Source organism: Rhea pennata, chromosome 2 (assembly GCF_028389875.1).
Source record: "Rhea pennata isolate bPtePen1 chromosome 2, bPtePen1.pri, whole genome shotgun sequence".
NCBI lineage: Eukaryota > Metazoa > Chordata > Aves > Rheiformes > Rheidae > Rhea > Rhea pennata.
The window spans coordinates 95,498,155-95,521,411 of NC_084664.1; the positions used below are offsets into that span (position 1 = coordinate 95,498,155).

The window sequence follows — 23,257 nt, forward strand, 5'->3', positions numbered from 1 at the left end:
TGACGCATCAAGTGTTGTCTAGTTGAGTAGGTGCGGTGTGTAGGCTTGGTACTTGCTGATTTCTTCTGCCACACCTTGGTTTGGCTTTGAACTTGAATTCAGAAGATAAGTGGTTGTTGTGCTGCAAATGTATTATTTGGAATTATCTGAGGAGACAAAACTGTTCTTGCATGGAGTTCTAGATAGTTGAACTAAAGTTGTTAGGTTTTGGACATGGAAATTTTTACTTGGAAAGACACATGAACATTTTTTTTTTTTTTGCTTCTTCTCTGCTACCTTTTATTTTAATAAAGCAAAGTAGAAAATAGAATATATCAGAAATAAGTAAACTTACGATTTTGGTATAACAGGGCAGTAGAAAATAAGTTACTTATTTTTCAGATTTTATATCTGTAACTACTATTTCAAAATACCAAAACTACAATTTGCAGTGATCTGCACTCTTTCATACTCTCAAGCTAAATTACGGTGATTAAGGTCATGTCTATTTTGGCTACCATTGCAGAAATAAAACAATTTAATTCTTCTTGTCATCATAGCTCAATTTCACATACCTCTCCTGAATAAGAAGATCCAAAAAAAAATCATTTGTCTATTTGTATGATCAACATTTGTGCTCCCAGTTGTAGTAAGCCCAGAACAGATTTACTGGTAGAAATCCTAAGAAATTTTCTAAAAGACTAGAGTTCTGTGCACTAGATTTTGAACTATGTTTTATTCTAATCCAATCTCAGAACTATAGGATTTTAGTATGGAACTAGAGTTCTGTTATTGAGTCTATTCTATAGATGCATAGCTTTATTTTCCAGCGTCATTAGACACTTACCTTAAGCACTAAATTACAGTGATTGAAATCAGTGAGTTATTTTATGAAATACAGTAAAAGAAGAGAAAGTGCCAGCCTCAGCACTGTCATATATCTGTTAATAACAGATGGCAAAACTACAACTCTTTCCAGTGGTTTTTGTGTGTAATGTTTATTTCCTTTCCTTTATATGTAGCTTTTTGTAGTGTTAGACTAGAGACCATCAAACTTTAGGTGAAATGACTCTTTGCCATTGACTCATGCAGTAAAGACAGACTAGTTTTAAAACTAGGTATTTCCTCTTCCCAGCTGAATTTTCTGGAGGATGAGAAGTAACTGACACTTTCAGTCTAGACAAACATGCTTTAAACAGACTTCTCACTGCAGAAGAAACAAAACAAAAAACCCAAATTCTGAAGTCTCAGAAGGAGCCATGGAACAGAATTGCTGTCCTCCAACCAGCTCCATAGAAGATCTTTGATTAAAGTCTTACTTAAGTAGATACAAGCTTTGTCATTAGCATCAAAAGAAGCAATTCTCACCCTTTCCATTAATATTTTCAGACTATATTTTAAAATCAAGAAAGTTTACATCTTAATAAAGTGCAGTCATTATCTGTATAAAAACATACTGATTGCTGTTAGAAAGCAGCAAACCCCAGAGGCTACAGACTAGTCCATAATCCCCCTTGGCAGAGACAAGGGGCAGGATCAGCATGAGATCCTGAGAGACCTGTGTTCAGACCTGGACAGTTCTATGGACTCAGAGGGAAAGGAAGAAAAAGAGATTCAAGAAGCCTTGATTTTAGTTCAAGCATAGCCACAAGGTTATGTCATTTAGGCAATAATAATAGCTACTTTTTTTTTTCCTCCAGGCAGAACTTATTCCTAGCATCTATGCTTAGTTGGAAGCAAACACAATCATGCTGTGATCTTAGTTTAGCACCCACGACAGTGGCAGACAAATGACTCCTCATAATTGTGACAGCTGAAACTGTGGAGGCAGAATTTCCGACTGACAGAGTGTTGCACGGTGTATTATGATGAGATTATACATAAATGACCTTTACAATCTTATTCTGTGTTCGTAGTTTTTAAATGCTAAACACAGAAAGAGCAAATGCATGTAAAGTGCATGCATGCATACACTATTTCAAACCTCAGATAAATTCTAAGCACTCTTTAAAAATGATAACTTGCTCCATAATCTAACTGGAGAAATAAAGTGTCCTAAATGAGAATCTCCTCAGATATTCATGAATGCCTTCAACTTCTATGAATATTAAAAAAAAATCCCACAGTATCATTTGTTATCTGCCATGGAAAGCCAACTCCTGTAAAAGAATTGCTTCAAATTTCACTCCTTTGACATTTTCTAAAATTAAAGTATTTCTTTATGACAGGAAGTTCCAGATTATTAATGAATAGTAGAATTGCTAGCAATAAAATAATAATTTGAGACAATTCTAATGGTTTCTCTAACTTGTCATAAGGAACAGTGTAAAATGAGAAGCAGGGTGCTAACATTATTTTCATCACCAGAAACTTATTTTAAGTGGAGACAATCCACATGCAAGTATTTTGAATATTCACTGATTCGGATTTTCTTATGGGGCAACTTCTTGCTTTATTTTCTCCATACTTGGTTAATATTGATCTCTTGAGCTTGCAGGGGGGGGTGGCTGATATTCAAAAATACGATCATAACATATAGAGCACCTAAAAATCATTATCTATGTACAAGTAGAAAACCTCTACCATTTTCATCAGATTTCAAAGCAGTTCTACAAACTGCTGTTATGATAAAATTGTCCTATGATGCACATATGTGTGTACAATTGAAAAGAGGTTAAGAGAACAATGGCTAGGTAAAATAATTGAATGATGAAAGCTAAGTATGGACAGAGATTAAGCATTTAAACAAAAATATATGAAGAAAATAAAAAATTTGAATAGACTTGGCTGCCACCTAACTTACGTAAGCCCTTAGGTTTGTTTTTAACCTTAGCTTTCTGGTGAGCTAAAATTGCGTACCCAGGGATGCTGCAATTTTCCACTCTTACTGGCCTGACACTTTGCTTATTAGCATCTTCCCAAAGTCTCTGAGCTGGCAGGGTCTTGCTGAACTAGCTAATCAAATACTATCAGAGTTGACCTCTTCAGGAAAGGGGATGGTGCTGCCCATCTTTTCTTGTACAGAAATAGGAAGAGCACCAAGAGATTTGTGCTCATTTCCCTTATCTGAGGGATTTCAGCCACATCTCTCTCATCTAACAGGGTAGCATCTCAAATAGTAGATTTTTGCTTGAAACACTGTTTGTTACAGACAATTCAAGACTCAATAGGCTAGAAGAAGTGAGCATAACACAAAGTGTGATTCAACAGTTTGGCAGGAAATCCCTAAGTCCAAGCACTGGGTCACCCTTGGGAATGGCAACAATTTCTCATTGCTCCCTATCCTCCACCATCAGTTTTGCTTCTGGTTTCACAGTTCTTTTTCCCCTTGACTGCAACAATCTACGAAGTCTTGCATATACAAGCATACAATCATAAATCTAGCTTAACTGGTAATGTGTGCTCCCTTGATTTCCAAGCAAATGGCAGGCATAGAAAGAGACTGTAATAGTCCTGGAAAACCTCTTACTCTCTCCCCATCACAGTTAAAGTCTTGTAGGTGCACAATTTCTAGGACAACAAGGAGATCTCTTAACTCCTACGTTCTCATGGAGGTAAGTCTGCCCCTAAACCATCAAGAAAAAACACTTCATGCTTAAGCGTTATAACACAGTTATAGTGTGTGTTATAGCACACTGCTTGGCACTGTTTTGTCCCATGCCAACCAGCTCTTCCCTAGATATTTCCTGGACATGGCCTAAGTACAGCACATTCCTTGGCCAACAACAGGTAACGTGAACCTTACCAGAGGGTTAGGAGTAGCAGGAGGAGAATTTAAGCAAGCAAACATAAGCCATGCCATTTGCCCTTAGTTTTACATTATTAAATGAAGCAACCCTTCATTTAATAATGTAATAGTGTAAAACTAACTGGACTCATTGTGCATTTGCCATGATCTCAGGTAAAGATGCCACATTTTCCTCTGCTTTCTATTCCTGAGGGTCATTTCAGAGATGTGCAAGAACATAAAAACACACACACTTTTCAAAAGAAAATATCTAGCCCAGCATCCTCTTTGACATTAGCCAAAAAGACAGGCCTACGGGACAGTTTAAGCAGAGGAGAAGCAAGAAACAACCCTTTCCCTAGACTATTCCAGACTTCAATACATAGTGGCTCAGGGACTACCTGACCTAAAAGGAAATGTTCTTTATTTTACAGCCTTCAATAGATTTCTTTTCCATGAGCTTCTCCAGTCTTACTTTGAAAGTGCATACACTTTTAGCATCCACAACATCCTATGTTGAAGAATTTCACAACTCAACACACTATGTGAAGAACCATCTCTCTTTGTCTGCTTTAAACCTGTACCTGTTCCGTTTTGTTTGACTCTGCCAGCTCTTGTACTGGAAAGCCAGTGAGCAATTGAACTCTGTTCACCTTTCCTCACGATATCTGATTTTATAGACTTCTATTATACCTCCTCTCAGTTGCATTTTTTGCAGGCAGAAGAGTCCTAGCTCAATTAGTTGTTCCTATAAAATTATTTTCATATTTCTCATTCCCACCTCTTCTGCTCATTTGACTCCCCCTACCTCTTGTACTGGAAGAGGCAGTGAACAATTGATCTGTATTCACCTTTTCCACACCACGTCTAATTTTGTAGACTTCCATTATACTTCCTCTCAGTTGTATCTTTTGCAGGCTAAAGAGTCCTAGCCGAGCAGTTGTTCCTATAAAATAATTTCCATACTTCTCATCCTCACTATGATTTTCATCACCTCATGCCATTTCTGTTCCACTATATTCCTTCTGACAGAAGCCAATCGGAACTACATACAGTATTCATAATTCAGGTGCAATATTTGCTTATCCATTGGCATACTGATGTTCCCTGCATCTGCAAAACAACAGGAGGCCTCATCTCCAGAAAATCTTCGGAATGAGATTCACAGCAGAGGAGAGGAGAGAGGAGTCCATCTCTAAAACAAAAATAGTTCCAGAACCTAATTTTTGAAAAAGCAACTGTACTAGAAAAGATCAGTTTTCAGTTTTACAAACAGACAATAGGCTGTTCCAACCAACAAGTAACCAAGCCACTATGTTAACAATCTTCAAGTGACATAGAGTTAAGCAAAAAGAGTAAAATAGAAAGACACGGTTAAAGCATTGTCATAGTGAGCACTGTGTTACTGTTGCAAAGCCAAAACCAGTTAAGCACAGAGTTTGAAGTAGTAATGAAAGAAAATAAAGACTGTCTTCTATTAGGTTGGTCTATCTAACTCTAGATTTAAGTTAGACAAGCAGAAAGACTGAGTGTTAACACGGTCACCTTATTGGCAAAGCCAGACTGTTGTGCTAAGTGGTATTAACTTATTACTGCCACTTTTTGGTTTTGGACATAAGGTATGGTTCCTATCTTGTTCATGGAGGAACTTTACCAGATGCAGAGATAAAGAGCAATTGCTGAAAGTGACAGCACAGGTTCTACAATGTGAAAAAAATCCTCCTCAGAAGGGCAATTAACTGCACTGCACATGAATTTTACAGAACAGCATTAGGACCTATAAAGGAAATGCACTTCTTTAGGATTCCTTAAGATTTCAAGACTGCAATACCTTTAAAACACAGTAAGGACCATTTATTGACAGAAAAAGCAGACACCGATAAAATAATAAAAAAAAGTTATTTTGCTTTACTGTTCCATAAATGAAAAGGGGACAGATGCCAGAAGCAGACTGACAGCTCCCAGGAGGAGAAGGGATGCTGAAGGATATTGGAAACAAGCCAGAGCAAGTGAATGCCAAGTCTGTACATTTTCTGAGGGAACGCAGGGCACACTGGCTGGATAGGATTCACCTCAGACTTCAGAGGTCAAGGAGAAGAGAAACCTCAATCTAGTATAGCTAAATTCTAAATTCTGGAAAGCAAGACATCTAAGAGAACGGTGAAGGCAGTCTTCCCCACCGCCCTTTATTTCAAAAGGCTCTACTGCCACTGAAAGATTCAAAAACTAACCGGTGTCACTGCTATTTTACTGACAACATTATTTACTGGCATTATTCCGAGCTACTCGGGGATGAAGCAAAGGTGAACGGAACGCAACGTACAGCTAGTAACAGAAAATGGCAGCACAAAGTTTTCTAAACTAGTATTAAAATAGATGGCAGGATATTTTGTTACTGATATTTTTTGATAAAAAAGCCTTTCAGTGAGTAGGTTTCACTGCAAAATAAAAAGAAAAAACTTAACAGTTCAGCACTCTTGAGGGAGTCAACCCCACTCACATCTACTTGCTTGTAATAACCCTACTAAGTAATCTTAAGGAGGCTGAGAAAGTAGTGAACTGGGGCAATGACAGAATTGTTGTTTGTGTGACCAAACAGAATTGATACTGAGATTCTGGCTAGTAACTGGATATTTCTGTCAATCTCAATTTTCTTATTGCAAAGTAAGATCAGTAATACCAATGAGTGACTGACGTGTATCAGATATTTCCATTCATTAAAATGACTAGCAATGTGAGTGAAAAATTTAAGTGCAGAGGAAAAAAAAAAGGTGTGAAATATTAATTAGTTATTGCTATTTCAGGAAACACGTTCCATTTTGCTCTGCAAAATACCTTGAATTTCTTACTGGAATAAACTGATTAGTCTTCATAGTTACAGTTTATCCACTTGGGAACCAGAGCCTTTCTCTACAAGGCAGAACTTCTTTCCAATTACATACTAAACATTGAGAGTAAAATTGATTTTTCTTGGTTACATAGCTGTTCTTACACTGCAAACGTTTCCTTCTCTCCTCTCTGGCAATTATGAGCTCCATAAATCCCAAGAGTCGAGCCCCACCTTTGAGCCAAGCCAAACCTTCAGGCAGGAGAACTTCCACTAGAGCAAAGAATTGTGCCACATCAAGTTAACTTCTATTTCTGTTAGGAACTTAGAATATGCACAAGTAAATGTTCTGCCATACAATCTTCTCTTCTTCATGCTGATCAAACAGAATTCAAGTTCTTTCAAAGACGTAATCAGCCAGTTGACCTGAATTTTCAGGACACAACAACAAAACAAAAACAAAAAAAAAAAAAAAAAAAACCCCAAAACCCGCACGCCTCTTGCAGAATTGGGGGGTGGAGGGGGAGCAGAAGGGACGCTGCCAAGAAGCACTTCAGCTATACTCTTCATCATTTTCCCCTATATGCCTTTATGAATAAGGCCCATGGAGAAAATTAAAAAGAGGAATAGCCAAATTAGCCCAGAGAAATAGACAGAAGTTACTCTAAAAATAAAATTACTGGATTGAATGGCAACTGATGGTCAACTGGTATAATTCAGTATAAATTCTGTTTATATGCCTTCTCCACCTTTTTAAGTCAACCAGGTACTCACTCAGCTTAATACAAAGAGACACTGTTCAGTTGTGAACTTCCTATACTTGACAGCAGGACTACCATTCTATACTCGGCTGTATAAAACGGCTTAAAAAAAATTAAAACCAACCACCACCACCACCAAGAACTCCAAAATCAGAAAAGTACAAAGCTATGAATTTTTTTCACTCTGTTGAAATCTCTAGGACTTTTACAAATAAAGAACATCAGACATCACCATTCAGACATGCAGTGCTCCCCCTCCTTCACTCCTTTTACAGTTTGGTATATGTGCACTTGGCCTCTGAAGAGCAGTTAAATCCTGTCAACTCACAATTACCTCCAGAAATGTCGTGTCCGAAATCAGCTCGTATTTAGAGATGAGTTCAGTGTGTAAAGACATGTGGCCTCATACTTACATCACCTCTACAAAACAGAACTGCAATGGTTAATTGTGAAAATCCGTAACAATTTCTGTTAGAACCTTGTAAAGTCAGGCAAAGCATTAATCTTCCCACAGCAGCCACAGCTAAATAAACTTCTGCCTGTGTCTTTGCTGCAGTACCGTCACGTCTAGTTGTACTTGCCACAGAGCCGCCCTGGCACTGTCAACCCACTCAGTCCACTGTGATTGGAGAGGTTTAGTTAAGTAACCAGACCCTACAGCTCTGTCTTTGTACAGATAATTCTAGCTCTGCATAAACTGTCAATCACATTAGGCAATTGTTCCTCTTGCTGAAAAAGAGAAAAATTAACGGTTGCTGAATCAAGAGGGGTGAACAACATTAACTGATGCGTGCAAATCACTTTAATGCTGAAAAGTTTGCATAGGTGCTAAGCATCATTACTGTTACTGTTGGAGATGGGTTATCAATGCCCTGATGACATCATTTACAGACTTCTCCCCTTCCTGTTCATGAAGCTCTAGAAAAACATCTCCAAGGCCTATACCATCACACATCCTTTTAGGCTAAATTTATTTTCACCTGTAAGCTGACATGTCTTTACTGCGCTCATACAGGCTACAGGGAGATACAATTCTTGAAACTGCTCCCACTCAGACAACAAATAGCTGACAGTTGTCTTCTGGCCTCTAATTCCACAGACACAGCAATAAAATTAAGCAGCTTCAGAAATGCCTCAACAGTGAGCACGCTTGTTCAGCAGCCCCTCTGCTAAGCATATCAAGCTGGATCAGCCATTGTGTGGAGGATTTATTTCACATGAATGAAAAACCCCCTTACAGCCTTTCTTCCTTGATACTAATTCTCAGTTTAACAGCTTTAAGTCTAGGGCTGGATTTGCATTTGCAGCTTCCATATGGGGGGATTAGGTGCATTGAAACAGCCTATCCAGGAACTAAAGACTTCCACTGACTTGGTGCCTGACCTAAGCTACCGCTCAAGTTTTTCAATAGCTGCCTTTATAACCTCAAGGGGCTCAAACATCTCTAACTGCACTGGGAAATCCAGTTCTTTTAAGAAAGCTTCGAAACCTTGGAAAACAGTGACACAACAATTCAATGTTGTATTATATAAAGGCTAGTGGTTGTGCTAAACAGCTTGCAAAAAACTGGTAGTGTCTGCAGGAACGAGAACATAGTATTTAAATGCTCGTGAGAAAAATGTGTTCATACTAGAGGTGTTTGTGAATTAAAAAACGAAAGATATCCTTGAAGTGTTTAGATTACTGGATTTAGTTATAAAGTGTATTGCTTTCATTATGCAACTTCAAATTACATAGCACTTGAAGAGATATCAGTTTCATTGTGGATACCTAATAATACTTAATAACACGTTTTTTAGGAAACGATCTGTCATGAAAGTTCTATTATACAAAGTAACATCCAATTTTGAAGAAAAAACAGCAGCTGAGACTTGAATATTCACTCTTTCCAAAATAAACGCTGATCTAAGGAAAATCTTGTTCTGGACTGAGAACCCAACAGCCACTTTATTAACTAATCCACACAGTGATCAAAGCAAAATTAATGTTTAAGACTATTTCTACCGCTTCAGCTTCCTTCATATTAGTTATCTGCTTTTTTTTTTTTTAAACAGTTCAGCTTAATCATTTATTTAGGTTACCCCCAGTTCTAGGGCATTAACACAGATGTTAAATACGACTATCCTTTTCATCTTTCATCAAATGACAATCTCTAGGTTATTCAAAACTCAGGTTCTGATTCTTTGAATTTGGCATCATGGACTGAGCATGGCCTGACTATGAAGAAAATTGAACTGAGAAAAAAGAAGTAGGGGGAAAAAAAACAAAACAAACAAAAAAAAAAAAAAACCCCACACACAAGAGAAATCAACCTTCACAACTTGTTTTAGCACCTAGAGAGAGAAAATTCAATTAACTAAGAACACAGCAATACAATGTAGATAGAAGTTCCACCTCTTCAAAATGGAAAAGAAATCTAAAATTAATGAGTAGTCAGATAGGCAATATAGTAAGCAATACACTGATTAATATGACCAGAATATAGACTGAGAACTATCAGCATGCGGTGTAGGGTCTATATTATATTGTTAACTCAAATATATTTAAGAACTTCAACTACTAGTATGGGATACAAATTTAGATACCACGATAACAAACGCAGATGTGACGCTCAAAACTGTAATGAGGGTATAAAAGCACTGGAGAAGTTCAAAAAATAAAATAAAAGGTGATGGAGTTTGTTATTACCATGCTGCAATTAAATGGTTAAAAAACCAAAAAACCCTAAGTAGATTATGTTATAATATCATTTTCTAAGTGAGAATCAGTGAAACTAGTACAGGCACTCTCAGGGTCAGCTACAGACCCAGGTCAGACAGAGTGAGAGATCCCTGTAACATTAACAGCTAGAGAAATACTACTGTATGAGTTGTAATAGGAGATGCTTCCTTTGAGTTAGGATACTTCTTAACTTTAAGAAAAACATAACAAATGTTGCATCTGGAAGAGAAAACCAAACATGATAAAAATCCAGACATTTTGGCTGTTCTTTCCTTACTAGTGATTTTCACCTTTCAGTCAGAGAGGCCACACAAGTAATCAGTTCAACAGCATGGGGAAGAGGTGGAGGGACAGCTAAGAGAAAGCTGTCTCCTACAGCAGAGAAATCCTCTCTTGTATTGATATTTCAGCTGGATTGCAGGGTTCTGGCTCCCACCTGGTCTCAGTTCGTGGTGGCCCTGCAGGGTTTCCTGCCAAGTCAGTTGTTTGGATGCTCTGATCTAACCACAGCCACAGGAACTCCTCCTGGGGCTAGTTGGTGGCAGTAGGGTGGGAAACCCTCTGAAGCCTAATAAAACAGGATTTTCTTTGACAGCTGTCTGACCAACTAGTCCCTAAACCAATATCATGTTAGGCCATTTCGCAATTAGTTGAATAAGCAGCAAGTATCTTAAAGGAAGTTTAGCAATTTCTTTTAATAGCCTTATGATATGATGCCTGCAGTAGCAAAGGACTAGAGTTGGTGACCCAGGGGACCCTATCCACCTCCACATCAGTTCCACTACAATGGAACTACAATTGTTCAAGACAATGAAAGGACTGAAAGAACTGTATAAACTCTCTCAGTATAAGCATTTCTATATAAACTATGCAAGTTGAGACAATCTTGCCACCAGAGGATTCAATACCAGATATAACCAAGAGCTGAGAAGAGTGCTCTGAAAAGCCTGTATTAGTTGGGCTTTTAAGCTGTTGCTTTATTTTAACATTTAGCTTCTGAAAGTTAGAGATTAGCAACACATCCTCTATAACAAAACCTAGGTCGGTGCCAGCTTATAAAAATCTCCTTCAAAAACTGTTTCTGGAGCCTGTTTAACCAAGCTAGAGTTGCTTATCACTAGTTCCCCAATGCATTGACTGTCTATCTTGAGTAGACAGAACTAGGTTTGAACAAAGCTATGAAATGTAGGAGTACTTCACCTTCATCTGTAATTTTGCTGCCTATGTGGCTTAGTTTTGCCCTAATGATACTTCTTACAGTCCTGGCTACTCTTAAGAAGCCTAAACATAAACACAAATCTTGAAATTTCAGCTTCAATGTTGACTCATTTTCCCATTGACAGGAATCTCTGAGGCTGTCCTGTCCTACTCCCTTTCTGCTTCTCCTTGACTGATAATCACTATCAGCCTTAAAGTTCTGCAGAAGGTTGCAGTAGAAAGGGAAAGACCAACACTTATTTGTGACATATGACAAACAAATGACAAGAACACAGACTTAGTGTACAATATCTTGTGATGACATGACTGAGTCCACTGTAAACAGTAGAAACATTATCAGGTTATGATCCGTGAGATAAAAGAAACTTCCGAAGATTTCAATGGGAGTTTCTTTGGATCCATATAGGAGTTAAGCCTGTGATTTGGGAAACCTAGAAAGCCCAAGCAGTATGTCTATTAAACTGTCACAAGCAGCATGCTTCCTAGCAGTTGTAAAGTTACCAGTCTGGCACCTGCAGCATCTTGGCAAATTCCTCACGCTCAGGAGAGACTGCACTTGCCTGATGGAACAGTGATTCCACAAAAGGATTATCTGAAATGAAGCAGACACCAGGCAAGCACCATCCATCCTGATGATTCTGGAAAATCAGTTCTGGCAGTTGGAACTTGCTGGATGTCTCCTACAGGAGTCAAAAAACCATCAATGGTGTTACCAATGCTGAACTACCACCTAGCTACACTCTTTTTCCAAGATTGTAGGACAATTCAGGGTAGAGTGAAAGTGTCTTGACTTTTTCCACTGTGCTAGTACTTCTCCATAGCTTTTTCCTTTAGAGATGAACCCATACCCTGATTCTGTGGTGTCTTAGCTGGCAATGTTCTTCCCTTCTTAAAGGGAACGCTGTATTAGAAACTTCTGTCTCCCAAAATAGGGTGCAGCAGTATACAGGGCTGAAGGACCATCAGAAGAGGAAAATACGAATACAGATAAATGAGCTTAATGCATTAACTGAGATTGTTCACATAATTATTTTTCATTAACTACTTGGCCAGAGTATGAATGTTTGTGGGTATATGCACTATGCATCTTTTGCTGCTATTTAATAGCTCTTACTGCAATAATATGCTGAGAAGGGAGCTTCTCTGTATACTGCTAATCACAGGAACTTTTAAAATGACTTCCAAGCTAATAAAACTGAAAACACACTTATTTCTGTATTATATATACACACACATGCACAGGGTTGCATGGCAGATCCACAGATACATTTTAAGTTATAAATAGTTTTGCCATGCCCTATGAGACTGTTTGCCAGAAATGCAGCAGAGGGAGAAAGCACAGAGATCACAGTTCTGAAAAAAGTTTTTTTTTAAAAACACACACACACACACACACCCCACAAACCACAGATCATGCCTAGTACCTGGATTCTGTATTTCACAAGCAAGGAGATCATTTTGTTGTGCAGTTTCTCCAGGAGAGCTTTGGCTTAAATAAGAAATCAGAAAAGTTAAACTCCACTTCCTCATTCTTCTCTATAGAGTACACCTAGTTTTTGGTGGTTTAGGTTTCTCATAGACCTGGAAAAGCCATTTACACAGACACCCATAACAAAATGTGGCGAAGACACCACAAATGTAGAAATAAATGAGAACAAGATATTGGCACATTAAGGAGTTGTTAAACAGTTCCCACCCACTGTTATACAAGATACTAAAATTTGATGGCCAATAATGAGCTGGACTGTATGTGTTCAGACTCAAAATTGCTTCTTGTTATATGTTAAATGCAGCTATTTAAATTAGAAAAAAGAAACAGCTGGTAGATAGTTTTAATTGGGTGTCTTCCCTGTGGCTGTTTAATTTCCTTTCCCTGAAGCTTTGTGAATAGCAAAAGCTCTTTCTTCTTTTTGTCACTGCATCAGTCATTTATCAGATTAAATAACTCATTGTCACTAGGCAAACATTAGAGCTTTGCAAGTTCCCTTCAAAATCTAAGAATGTGACTCTAGATTTTCCCTCTTAAGACTCATATGAATACTTCTATTAATTAAAAAAAAAAAAAAAAAAAAAAAAAAAAAAAAAAAAAAGCAGAGAAGATTCCCTCCTGCTCCTTTGAAAAATTTCTGTCCACGTCTACCACTTGTTTTAAGAAACACAGATAAAGCTCAAGGGCGGTAGTGGTATTTTGCCATGCCCTATGAGTAAAACATATGTTTATCACTTGTGTTTAGGCCCCAAACTTTCTGTTAAAAGGCTAAGCACTTAAATGGATCCAGAATCACACATCACACAAACACAGTGCAAACCAGTCCTTTATCTGCTATACTACCATAACTTGGCTAATATATTAGCTACAAAATGCAAGACAATTTCATGAAGAAGCAAGTTTTTAAGCCTCCCATCTATAAGCTGGATGCATTATAAACGCAGGCTCTTCATGAGGATGTCTTTTCTTAAAGTATTTCAGCTCTTCTACTTTATTTCTAAATGAAAAAAGTTAGAGACACTGATTATAGAACTTCAAGAATAGTAAGTACTCATAACAAATGACACTTTCACATCTTTATATGAAAAGTCCTTATTTCGCAAGAAAACCTTAGTGCCCATCTTGAAATTGTTGTCATCACAGAACAAATATGCGCTCATAGAGAGGCAGGTATCACTTTCACTATTACTGAGTCAGGGGGGATGTAAATAGATATATCCTTGCATAGGAGTAACCTTTCAACATCTTATTACTGGAATAACGTGAACTATCTAGGATACTAACAATTATAACAACAGAACTTGACGAATGAAAAATGATTTTTATTCTTACAATATGCCTCAGGAACCATAGAACAGAGAATGAATTTTATTCACATCTATCACATAGATCTTGAATACTGTCAAAGAGCAAAGTGAAAAGAGGGCATTAGTTCTGCTGTTTCATAAAGACTGAAGCAGTTTGGTGTTATCCTTGAAATCAACAAAATACCTTTGCAATTAAGGGTAACAGAACTGGATCTGCATTCATTTGTTCAAAAATGAAATTGCAGGAAATTAAGACATTTTCTAGTTCTAAGGAAAACACAAGGATTCAGAAAGCTGACCCTCACTTATGTTTTCTATGGTGAAATTGTGGCATTGTAAAAACCAAAAAACATATTTCTCTTGGTTGATGGAAATATGTTCTGCAGTCTACATCAAGATTAAAGCTTAAGAAATTTATCATAATTGTGAAGAAACTCACCTTTTCTATTACACAGCCTTTTCAATACATCTAGGAGAACAGCTTTTAGAAGTTAGAAAAACAAGGTAATCCTAAGAAGTCATGGAAGTAGGAATTAAGAGCAAAGATCCCGTTTGATTATTGTCAGAAACCTTCCCTAGCCAGGAGAACAAGCAGGCACATGATTTGTGTTAAGGAAAAGATAAAAACCCATTAAAGCCAGTGGAAAATAAATGATATTATAGAATAAGAGAGGATAAGAAAACACTGCTAAGAAAATGCTCCTAAGAATATGGAGAAATGAGATCTATTTCTTGCTCTGCAGAATACTTTCTTGATGGCCTCCAAGAAGTCACTCAGGACAATAAGGTTCAAAGCATCATATAACCAGGATGTGAGCCAGATGTGGTTTCTATTTCTTGCTCTGCTGTTACTCCATTGTGCAATCTTGGCAAGTCATGTTGCTTCTCTGGACCTTACTTACCTCAGGAACAAGAGTGGGGGAGTAATACTTTTAAAATTAAAGATGACAAATCAGTAAGATGATTAAGATAAAAAGTAAATGCTTTTCCTAAAATGGGGATCTTCCCTATTGGCTTTGACAGAAGTTTTGCTCATTTAGGAACAGATTTTATTTCAGTGTTGCTTTCTACTGTGGAGACGATATCATTTGGCCACTATACAAGGTAAGAAAGTGTTAATAAAAGTCTGCTCCACATAAATCTATTAAAGAGAAGCAGGAAAGGGAGTTGGATTATAAAGGCCTCCTGTTATGATTTAAGACTTCTGTTGAAGCACAAATTCATAAATGTTTAAAGCCATTTCAAAAAATTCTGCTCCAGAATGGACATTTTCACATTTTCAGCTGAGAAGTGAAAAGCTTGAGAAACAGATAAGCTGGAAATATCTTGTTATCTATCCAGAAGTTAAGGAATGGAAGAGTAAACTTTTCAGGAAAAATGGCTGAGAAGTATAAAGTTTTAGGCTTGCTTAGTCATCAGTAAATCCTTCAGTAGTACCATGAAGCCCAGGCAAACGTGCTACACTGTCAAAACAGAACACCTGACTCTGAGTGGTGTGGGCTGTGCTTCCATGTAACAACTAGGTCAGTAGACCATGATAGTCAAGCTTTGAAAGCATGAAAATCTTCAGATACTAACAGACTATAAGATGAAGTAAGCTATTTCTGAGCAAGGATGATCACCTAAAATTTTAAGACAAATGCCTGAAGTCCTTAGCTGGGCTAGTACATGCTAGGTGCTTGGAACTGCCTGCAGAAGTGACTCTACACATACATTATGGTGGAAAAGAAAACAAAACCACTTGCATACAAAGCATGGACTCCAAATATGCAAATTTACTTCTAGATTAAACCAGCAAGTTTATCCATATTTTGTAGTTCAGCAGGCAGCACCAGAGCTGGTAGGTTGCTTCCACCCAGTTCACTGCCTTATCTGTAAAAGCAATGGGACAACCTAGTCTGAAGTGGAAACCTAGCCCGATCAGCTGAATGCCTCCTGCTTTCTGATCTGGCTGGGGGCATGAGCAGCTGACCTGAAAGTGTTTGTGCTGCTATGCTGGGAAAGGAGTTTCTTCCTCATCCCAATACTGCTTCATTCAAAACAGGACAAAGTTAAAGTACCACTGGAATTCTTGCAGTGACACAAGGCACAACTTTCATTATCAGTTTCCCAAATCTTATATTTGAGAACATCATAGACTGCCTAAGAAAGAAAATTCAAAGCTAAAAAAAAAAAAAAAAAAAAAAGTTATTTGAAGCCTAAATGAGCTTAGTTTCTGCAAACACATGATAAAGAGAACTATAAAATCGTGACCATTAAAGAGGTGCTCTGAAAATAAAAACAGGCTATCCAAAATACTAACAAAAAAAATATCTAATGTGTATGTATGATCAGTCTTAAAAATCAGATTAACGGAATTGGAATTAGATGTTGATCCAACTTAATCCTTCCAAGTGGATTTGTTACCATTCAGTTAGAAAACAAAATAAGTAGTCCACTCAGCAACATTAGCTTGTAGTAGTCAAGGAGTTCAGTCTTCTGGCTCTTATATTATAGCTGTTTTGACTGACTGTCAATTGGACAGACAAAAAAAAAGTATACCAAATGAATTTCCAGGATTTCCAAGGTAGGAGACTGACAATTGCTTGTCAATATGCTATATTTAGCAATGACCTCAGCAAGAAGTATTATACCCAGTGCGCCACCACATACAATCAGCAGTAGAGGGGGGAAAAAAAAAAAGATTTTGGAATAGTGTTACACAAAAATTCTTGGTAATGACAGAACCAGAGTTTGATACAAATAGGGAATTAGTTTTTCGGAATGGTGTGTATTCCCTACAAATAACTGAAATTAAGATAAGAAAGATTTTCTGTGCATATTTGGAACTAACAGTGGTCACTAAAATAGATACCTGCTCCTTCCCACTCCAGCTGAAGTTATATGGGGAGAAGATGACTGCTTACGAGGAAGGATCTTGTGTGATGTTTATGACAGTGGTTGGACTCAACGATCAAAGTTTCTTCTCAAGCCTGTGTTCCTGAAAGAATTCTAGAAAAAGACCAGATAAGTTGAGCCCAAACTCAAACTACAGAGAGATGATTTTTTTTTTCCTGGTGATGATTAAAACCAAACAAGAGGCTAGAACAAACTGGCATAAGTTTCTTGGAAAGACAGCCTCAAGAATAAGAGAATTGAGCAGAACCACATTTATTGGAAGAGAGTGTAATAAAGGCATAGAAAAACAACTATCCTGATGACGAACAAAGACACTTTGTTCCTCAAAAAAAGTTCAGAAGTCAAAAGTAGCAAAATTAGAAAGGTAAGAGGTAAAGTAAGCTAAAACTAAGACGGATTTTCTAGATATCAGGAATGATAAGACAACCATCATCTCAGTTAATTAAGAGGTCTATTACTCAAGGGGGGAGGAGAGTCTGCAGAGAAACTGAAGTAATCAGTGCCTCCTTTGCCTTAATCTTCATCAAAAATAATTAAGTACCTAAAATTAGTTTTAATAAGGGAAAAGGAATACAGGTCAAAAATATAGAAAGAACAGGTCAAATAATATTTAAGTTAGTTTTACTCAAATCAACGGGACAATTGTATTCACTCCAGCCTTCTTTAAGAAGTTGGGAAAAAAAAGTGTGAGAATTGTTTAATCCCTGGAAAAGGACAAAAAGTGTCTTATTTAAAAAAAGTGTGTGCATGTGCACACACATAGGCCTACAGACAAGTCAACTTGATTTCCTGGAAAGATATAAAAATATTATTAAAGCAATCAACTTAGTAAGTACTACAGGATACTATTGTAAGAAACTAACTGCCATCTTTCACCTTCTCTCCACTTCCCCCACCACTCTCAAATAGCACAGACTTGTTGAGAACAAAGTAAATCACACTAATTTAATTTCCTTCCTGTCCTCATGGGGGGGAGGGAAACAGAAGGAGAGGAGACTGGTAGCAGAAGAGGTACTTAAAAACATACAACCTTGTTCACATTGCTCCCTTAATCACCATGGGATAGTTGATCAATTGGTTGAGAACATATATCTTAAAAGGTAGCTGTTAATCATTCAATACAAACTCAGATAGTATTTTAAGTAGGATCCCTGTGGAAGTCTTTCCTGGGCTTGAGTGTATTCAATATTTTGAGCAGGTACTCTGTCTGGTAGAATCAGTATATAGCTGAAATTTGTGGATGATTTTATACTGGAGGAGTGGCAAGCAGTTTGCAGAACAAGATCAGAATTCAAGATGAGCAATCTGTGGAACAGTCCTAAATCAAAAAAAAAAAAAAATCAAGACAAGCAAAAGCACTATACTGCGGAAGGAGAAAACCAAAAGCAGAACATGAGTACTGGAGTAACTGGCTAAGCTGTGGAAACTAAAAATCTAATAGGTATTTAAAGTGCTATTTCTACTGGAACAAATTATATATGCATGAACAACAACAGTTCACGTCAAGTCAGGGACAGTATTCTCTAAAAGATACCTTTTATGATAGGAAGCATCCCGTGACAAAAGGAAAAGAAAAATCTCACTCTTATCAATATTTCTGTAAGGTCCCACCAAAATCTGACTTAAAATTCCACTAATAAGTAACATGTAGGTATTTAATATAGTCAAGTTTAACAATTAAATTTCAAATATTAAAACCACCTACTCAAGTGATAAACATGTCTTAGCAACTTCGTTTTTAACCTTGTTTTGTGTTCTCCGTGCTCCAGCACCATCAAGCTGGTCTTTTACTGCCATGATGAATCTTTACAATATATTAGGGAAATAAATAATTCCAGTGCATTAATTATTAAATCTGTCTCTACTGCAGTTCCTCAACAATGGCCATGCATATTCCAAATAGTTTTTCCATCAATAGTCTTAATAAAGAGTAACTTAAAAGGTTTTTCCTCACCTACAATAAATCAACATGTATTTTGCTTTTGTTCTTGAAATTTAAAAGAGCAAAGCAAATGCATAAAACATTAAGATAAAAATGAGACTTCTTTTACAAGTATTTGCTGTGCTATCTTGTAGAACAAGTTGCAGTGCATGTTAATGCTATGCGAAATATTCACACTGCAATGATTAAGAACCCCTTCAAATTCTGATGTTTTATTTCACAAAACTGGTTCAATTCAATGAATATCCTGCAAAATTCTATAAGGCAAAGGAGAGAAGAAAGCCTAAACAACATAATTTGAATTAAAGAGGCTCTTTTCAGGTGGCTATATTACATGGTTTTAAATTCTAGAAGAGTCTTTCATTCAACTGATGTTAAAAGGCTGCAAAGCTATCTAGAATGACACTGTTGGTTTCACTTTGATCTCATACAAGTATATAATTTTTGCACAGCTTTACCATACATATAGTAGCTTATGTTTTTGTCCTTACCTTTAGGCAAATTGCTTTGGTCTGCAAAAACACCAAAGCAATTTGGTTTGTTAACAAAATATATAACCTGGAGATAAATCACTCTGTGTAACTAAATATTCAAATGATGAGCTGGATGTGAATGCAACACCACCTATGGAGGAAAGCGCACTGATATTACATCAGCTTCTGAGGGGATAAGATTGTCTCTAGGGGCTGACAGTGCTGTGCTTAAGAATTCTTACTTCTCTGACGAACTAGTGGCAAATGCCCCATCTACCAGCCATTCTCACAGTGAGCCAGACCCAAATTTGTTAAAAAGAAGGGAAGGAAAGAAAAGATGTGCTTCTGCCTTGTGAAGACAAATTCAGGACTTCTGAAATTGTGCATTTTTTGGGGGTCGGGGGAGGTGAGAGGCGGACAGTCATGCTGCTCCTTATATAATAGCATTTTCTTCCTACTGGGATAGAAACCTTCGTTTAAGAAATTATTCCCGCACATTCAGACTGGCTTGAATGCATGTCTCCGTATCTCAAGACGGTTTTAGCCATGGTTTTCCCCATATGATCTGGGGAATATTTTGTGTCCACAGACAACCCCCTTCCTTTGCCCATGAGAGATTTTCTTCACATACCAAAACAGATATTTCAATACATGAGTCTGAAAGTTAAATGTTTTTATCTCCTACCCGCCTCTTTATCAAGGCTTATAGACTTACGAAAGGAAAATTTTCACTCACGCCTTGATGCAAATGAAGCACTCATTTCAGTACAGATGTTTTTTCCCTTCAGAGTTCAGTACTGTAGCTAAATCTGATACACTGAAAAGTCATTTAAGCACCTTAACATTAGCCATAGCCATGGCATAAGAAATTGCTCACAATTTATTCAAAGTATTTGTACAGCAATTATTTCACAAGATACAGCACTTACTTGGGATTTCCTGTTCAACTTGATCTGATTACAAGAAGTATTCTGTAATCACAGTAATTTGAAAGAATTTCAGGCAAGTAATGATGTGTACCTTAAATCCAATTTGGGAACCTGAAAGGCGAGATTTGTTAACTGCATCTTGGGCTAGGTATCTTGTATCTAGGACAGCCATTTTGAGAAGAGCAGAGCTCCACTATGTTCCTTCCAAAACATATGCCATATAGTTTTTAGGGAAAAAACAGAAGTTTTCCTGACACCAATTCCGATCCTCCATCAACAGCATTAATTATTTAGTCTTCAACAGTTGTCTGCTCCAAAGAATGTTGGAGTGGAGAGATATTAAAAGGGTATTTGTATTTTTAAATGAAATAAAAATGCACAGATATCTGCAATTCTTGAACAAGCTTAACAATACAAGAGAATATAGCAAAGATGCTGCCAGTTCTGTGACATGTGCTACATATCATAAAGATCTAAGAGCCAGCATGATTTTACAGATGCTCTGTATGCACAGTCTTCCTGATGCGGGTTTGATTTATACCAGTGGAGAAACTCTAACATAAACACCACAGAACTCTGTATGGCAGAAATATGTATACTATTACTTTTTGTAACCATTAAGACTAGATCCAGGACAGGAACATGACAGGTACAGAACACACCTGTGAACACAACTATCTGGGCCCAGAAGAGTCAGCTAAATCATCAGTAAGTATGTTTTAGTTCTGAAGCACTGCTCACCGAGTAAGCAGTTCATACACTCAGATGTTTCCCTTTAAGAAAGAAAGATCATATAAGATTATGATTTTTCTGTATTGTGGCAGGTGACCAACATATTTAAGTGGGATTGGGGAAGGAAGGTGATAAAAGGATACTTTAATAATTAATATTAATGTATTAATCTGCATTTCAAAACAACAGACCAACTTAGCAAATCTGTGTCCTGGGAAACAACTGATGCTATAGTCATGAACTGTACCATGTCCTCCACTGTGATATGCTACAATACTTTTAGCGCTGACCTGTTGTGAAAGGCCAACGCTATCTCTGGTTCTGCTCTCCATAGCTACAAAACAAATACTTTCTATTCTCTTATACCTTATCCATCTTACTCTTACATCTTTCAAATCTCCTCTCAGGATTCAGCCTAATCTACATACAAAGCCCATGTCTAAATCATGAAATAGTGAAGACTAACATAAGCAGATTTGTAGCGGGGGGGAAAAAAGGTAGCTGGTTTTAGGTATGCACTATTCACGCTATGTTTGATTGAGGGGGGTTCATAGAATGGTAAGGTTGGAAGGGACCTCTGGAGATCATCTAGTCCAACCCTCAACATAGCCCATATAGGGATTGAACCTGTGACCTTGGCATTAGCAGCACCACACTCTAACCAACTGAGCTAAATATTTGCTCCAGAATAGCTCCCATCTGGCTCCTGGGTATGAATGGTCCCCAGCGGATGAGCACCTTAGGCATTCCTACAGTACGTCTTCCCATTTTCTTTAGTCTGGGGTTAGACTAGACCTCTAAGTCCCCTACGCAGGGTCATTCAGTGTGAAAGGGATCTCTGCCAGGCCAGCTATGGGATCAAACCAAGTAGCTCAGGGCTTTTTCCCAAATGGGTCTAGAAAGCCTCCAAGAACGGAGGCTGCACAACTTCTCTGGACAACCCGGTCCAAACCTCAACTGCCCTGTGGAGATAGATCTTCTTGGTAAGTTCAAGCCTTCCCTGTTTCAGTTTATGACTATCGCCTCTCGTTCCCCAACCGCGTACCTCCATACAAGGCCTGGCTCTGCCTTGCCAGTAACTTCCTCCTGGGCATGAGGAGTGGGAACCAGGAGGAGATCCATTTCAAAACAGCCTTCCCAAGCTACACTAATGTTGATAAACTTGCTGTGGACTGACTATGGGTGCAAGTTTGCACCTGGATAGACACTATACTGGAGTAACTAAATGGTGTAATTTTACTCCAGTATAATTAAACTTGTTCAAGATCCTAAAAGGACACCCACTGAGTTCAGGTGCATATTCTGTCAGACTAGCCCATGCTTGCTGGTTTACAGGATACAGTCTGTTTTAAAATGAAATAGTATATTCATACAGGGAGTTTTAAACATAGTTAAATATTGCTACTTTTTTCTTTAACCTGAGGAGTACTCTAGGGAAAAAAAAACCAGCTTTTTTGACTTAATATTGGATAACAGCAAAATTGTTATTTATGTATATCCCTCATGCTACGTTATATAAAAAAACCTTCTGCAGTAATTTGTCCACTGAATAAACATACTTTTATCATGCAAGACATTTTTGCAGAATATGGCTTGTTCTAAACTTTAACATAGATGTATCTGGATGTATTGGTAAAATCCACACTTTTTCCAGCAGTGCAGCTCTGTGCTAGTATTAATAAAGATAAGGTTTCAGGCACTTGCTGACACTTCAACTACCTTTTGATTCTTTCTGTAAGAAGCCTAAATAGTATATAGATTAAAATACCACTTATGGTATTTTACATGTTTTGTGCTATGCCAACACTTCCAGAAGTATTCCTGCTTCCCCAGACAGGCAGGACTTGGAGCAGCACCTTACAAACCCTTAGCTGGGATGTCCCAAGAGGGGGCTGCAAACACTGCTGAAACAGAACTCATGACTGGATACGTGGTTTCTGTGACATAAAGAAACAGGAAAAAGCAGGTTCATGAAAGCAACACTGAGCGTTGCCAACTCTGAACCACACAACTTCCACCTTGGCGTGAGCACTGCAAGAGCTTCCCACGTGCTTGCAAGAGCACAGTAATCAGGAGAAATGAGAGGACAAACACATGTGAGAGGACAAACGTGTGGGAGTCTCTAAGGAGGAGTGACCTATGAGAAGTTGATGACCATCCTCTTGCACTGGAAGAAGGAATAGGAAACAACAATTGATTTACAAAAGGTGCAAAACTCACATGACAGATGGCACAAAGTAGAAGGTGAAATACA

At 37.7% G+C, this 23,257-nt stretch overlaps 1 protein-coding gene across 1 annotated transcript in view; it reads right to left on the minus strand.

Moving 5' to 3' along the window:
- The window catches only part of PHACTR1 (phosphatase and actin regulator 1), a 306,637-nt gene that overhangs the window by 225,212 nt on the left and 58,168 nt on the right, over nucleotides 1-23,257 (minus strand). The gene's annotated exons all lie outside the window — the stretch shown is intronic.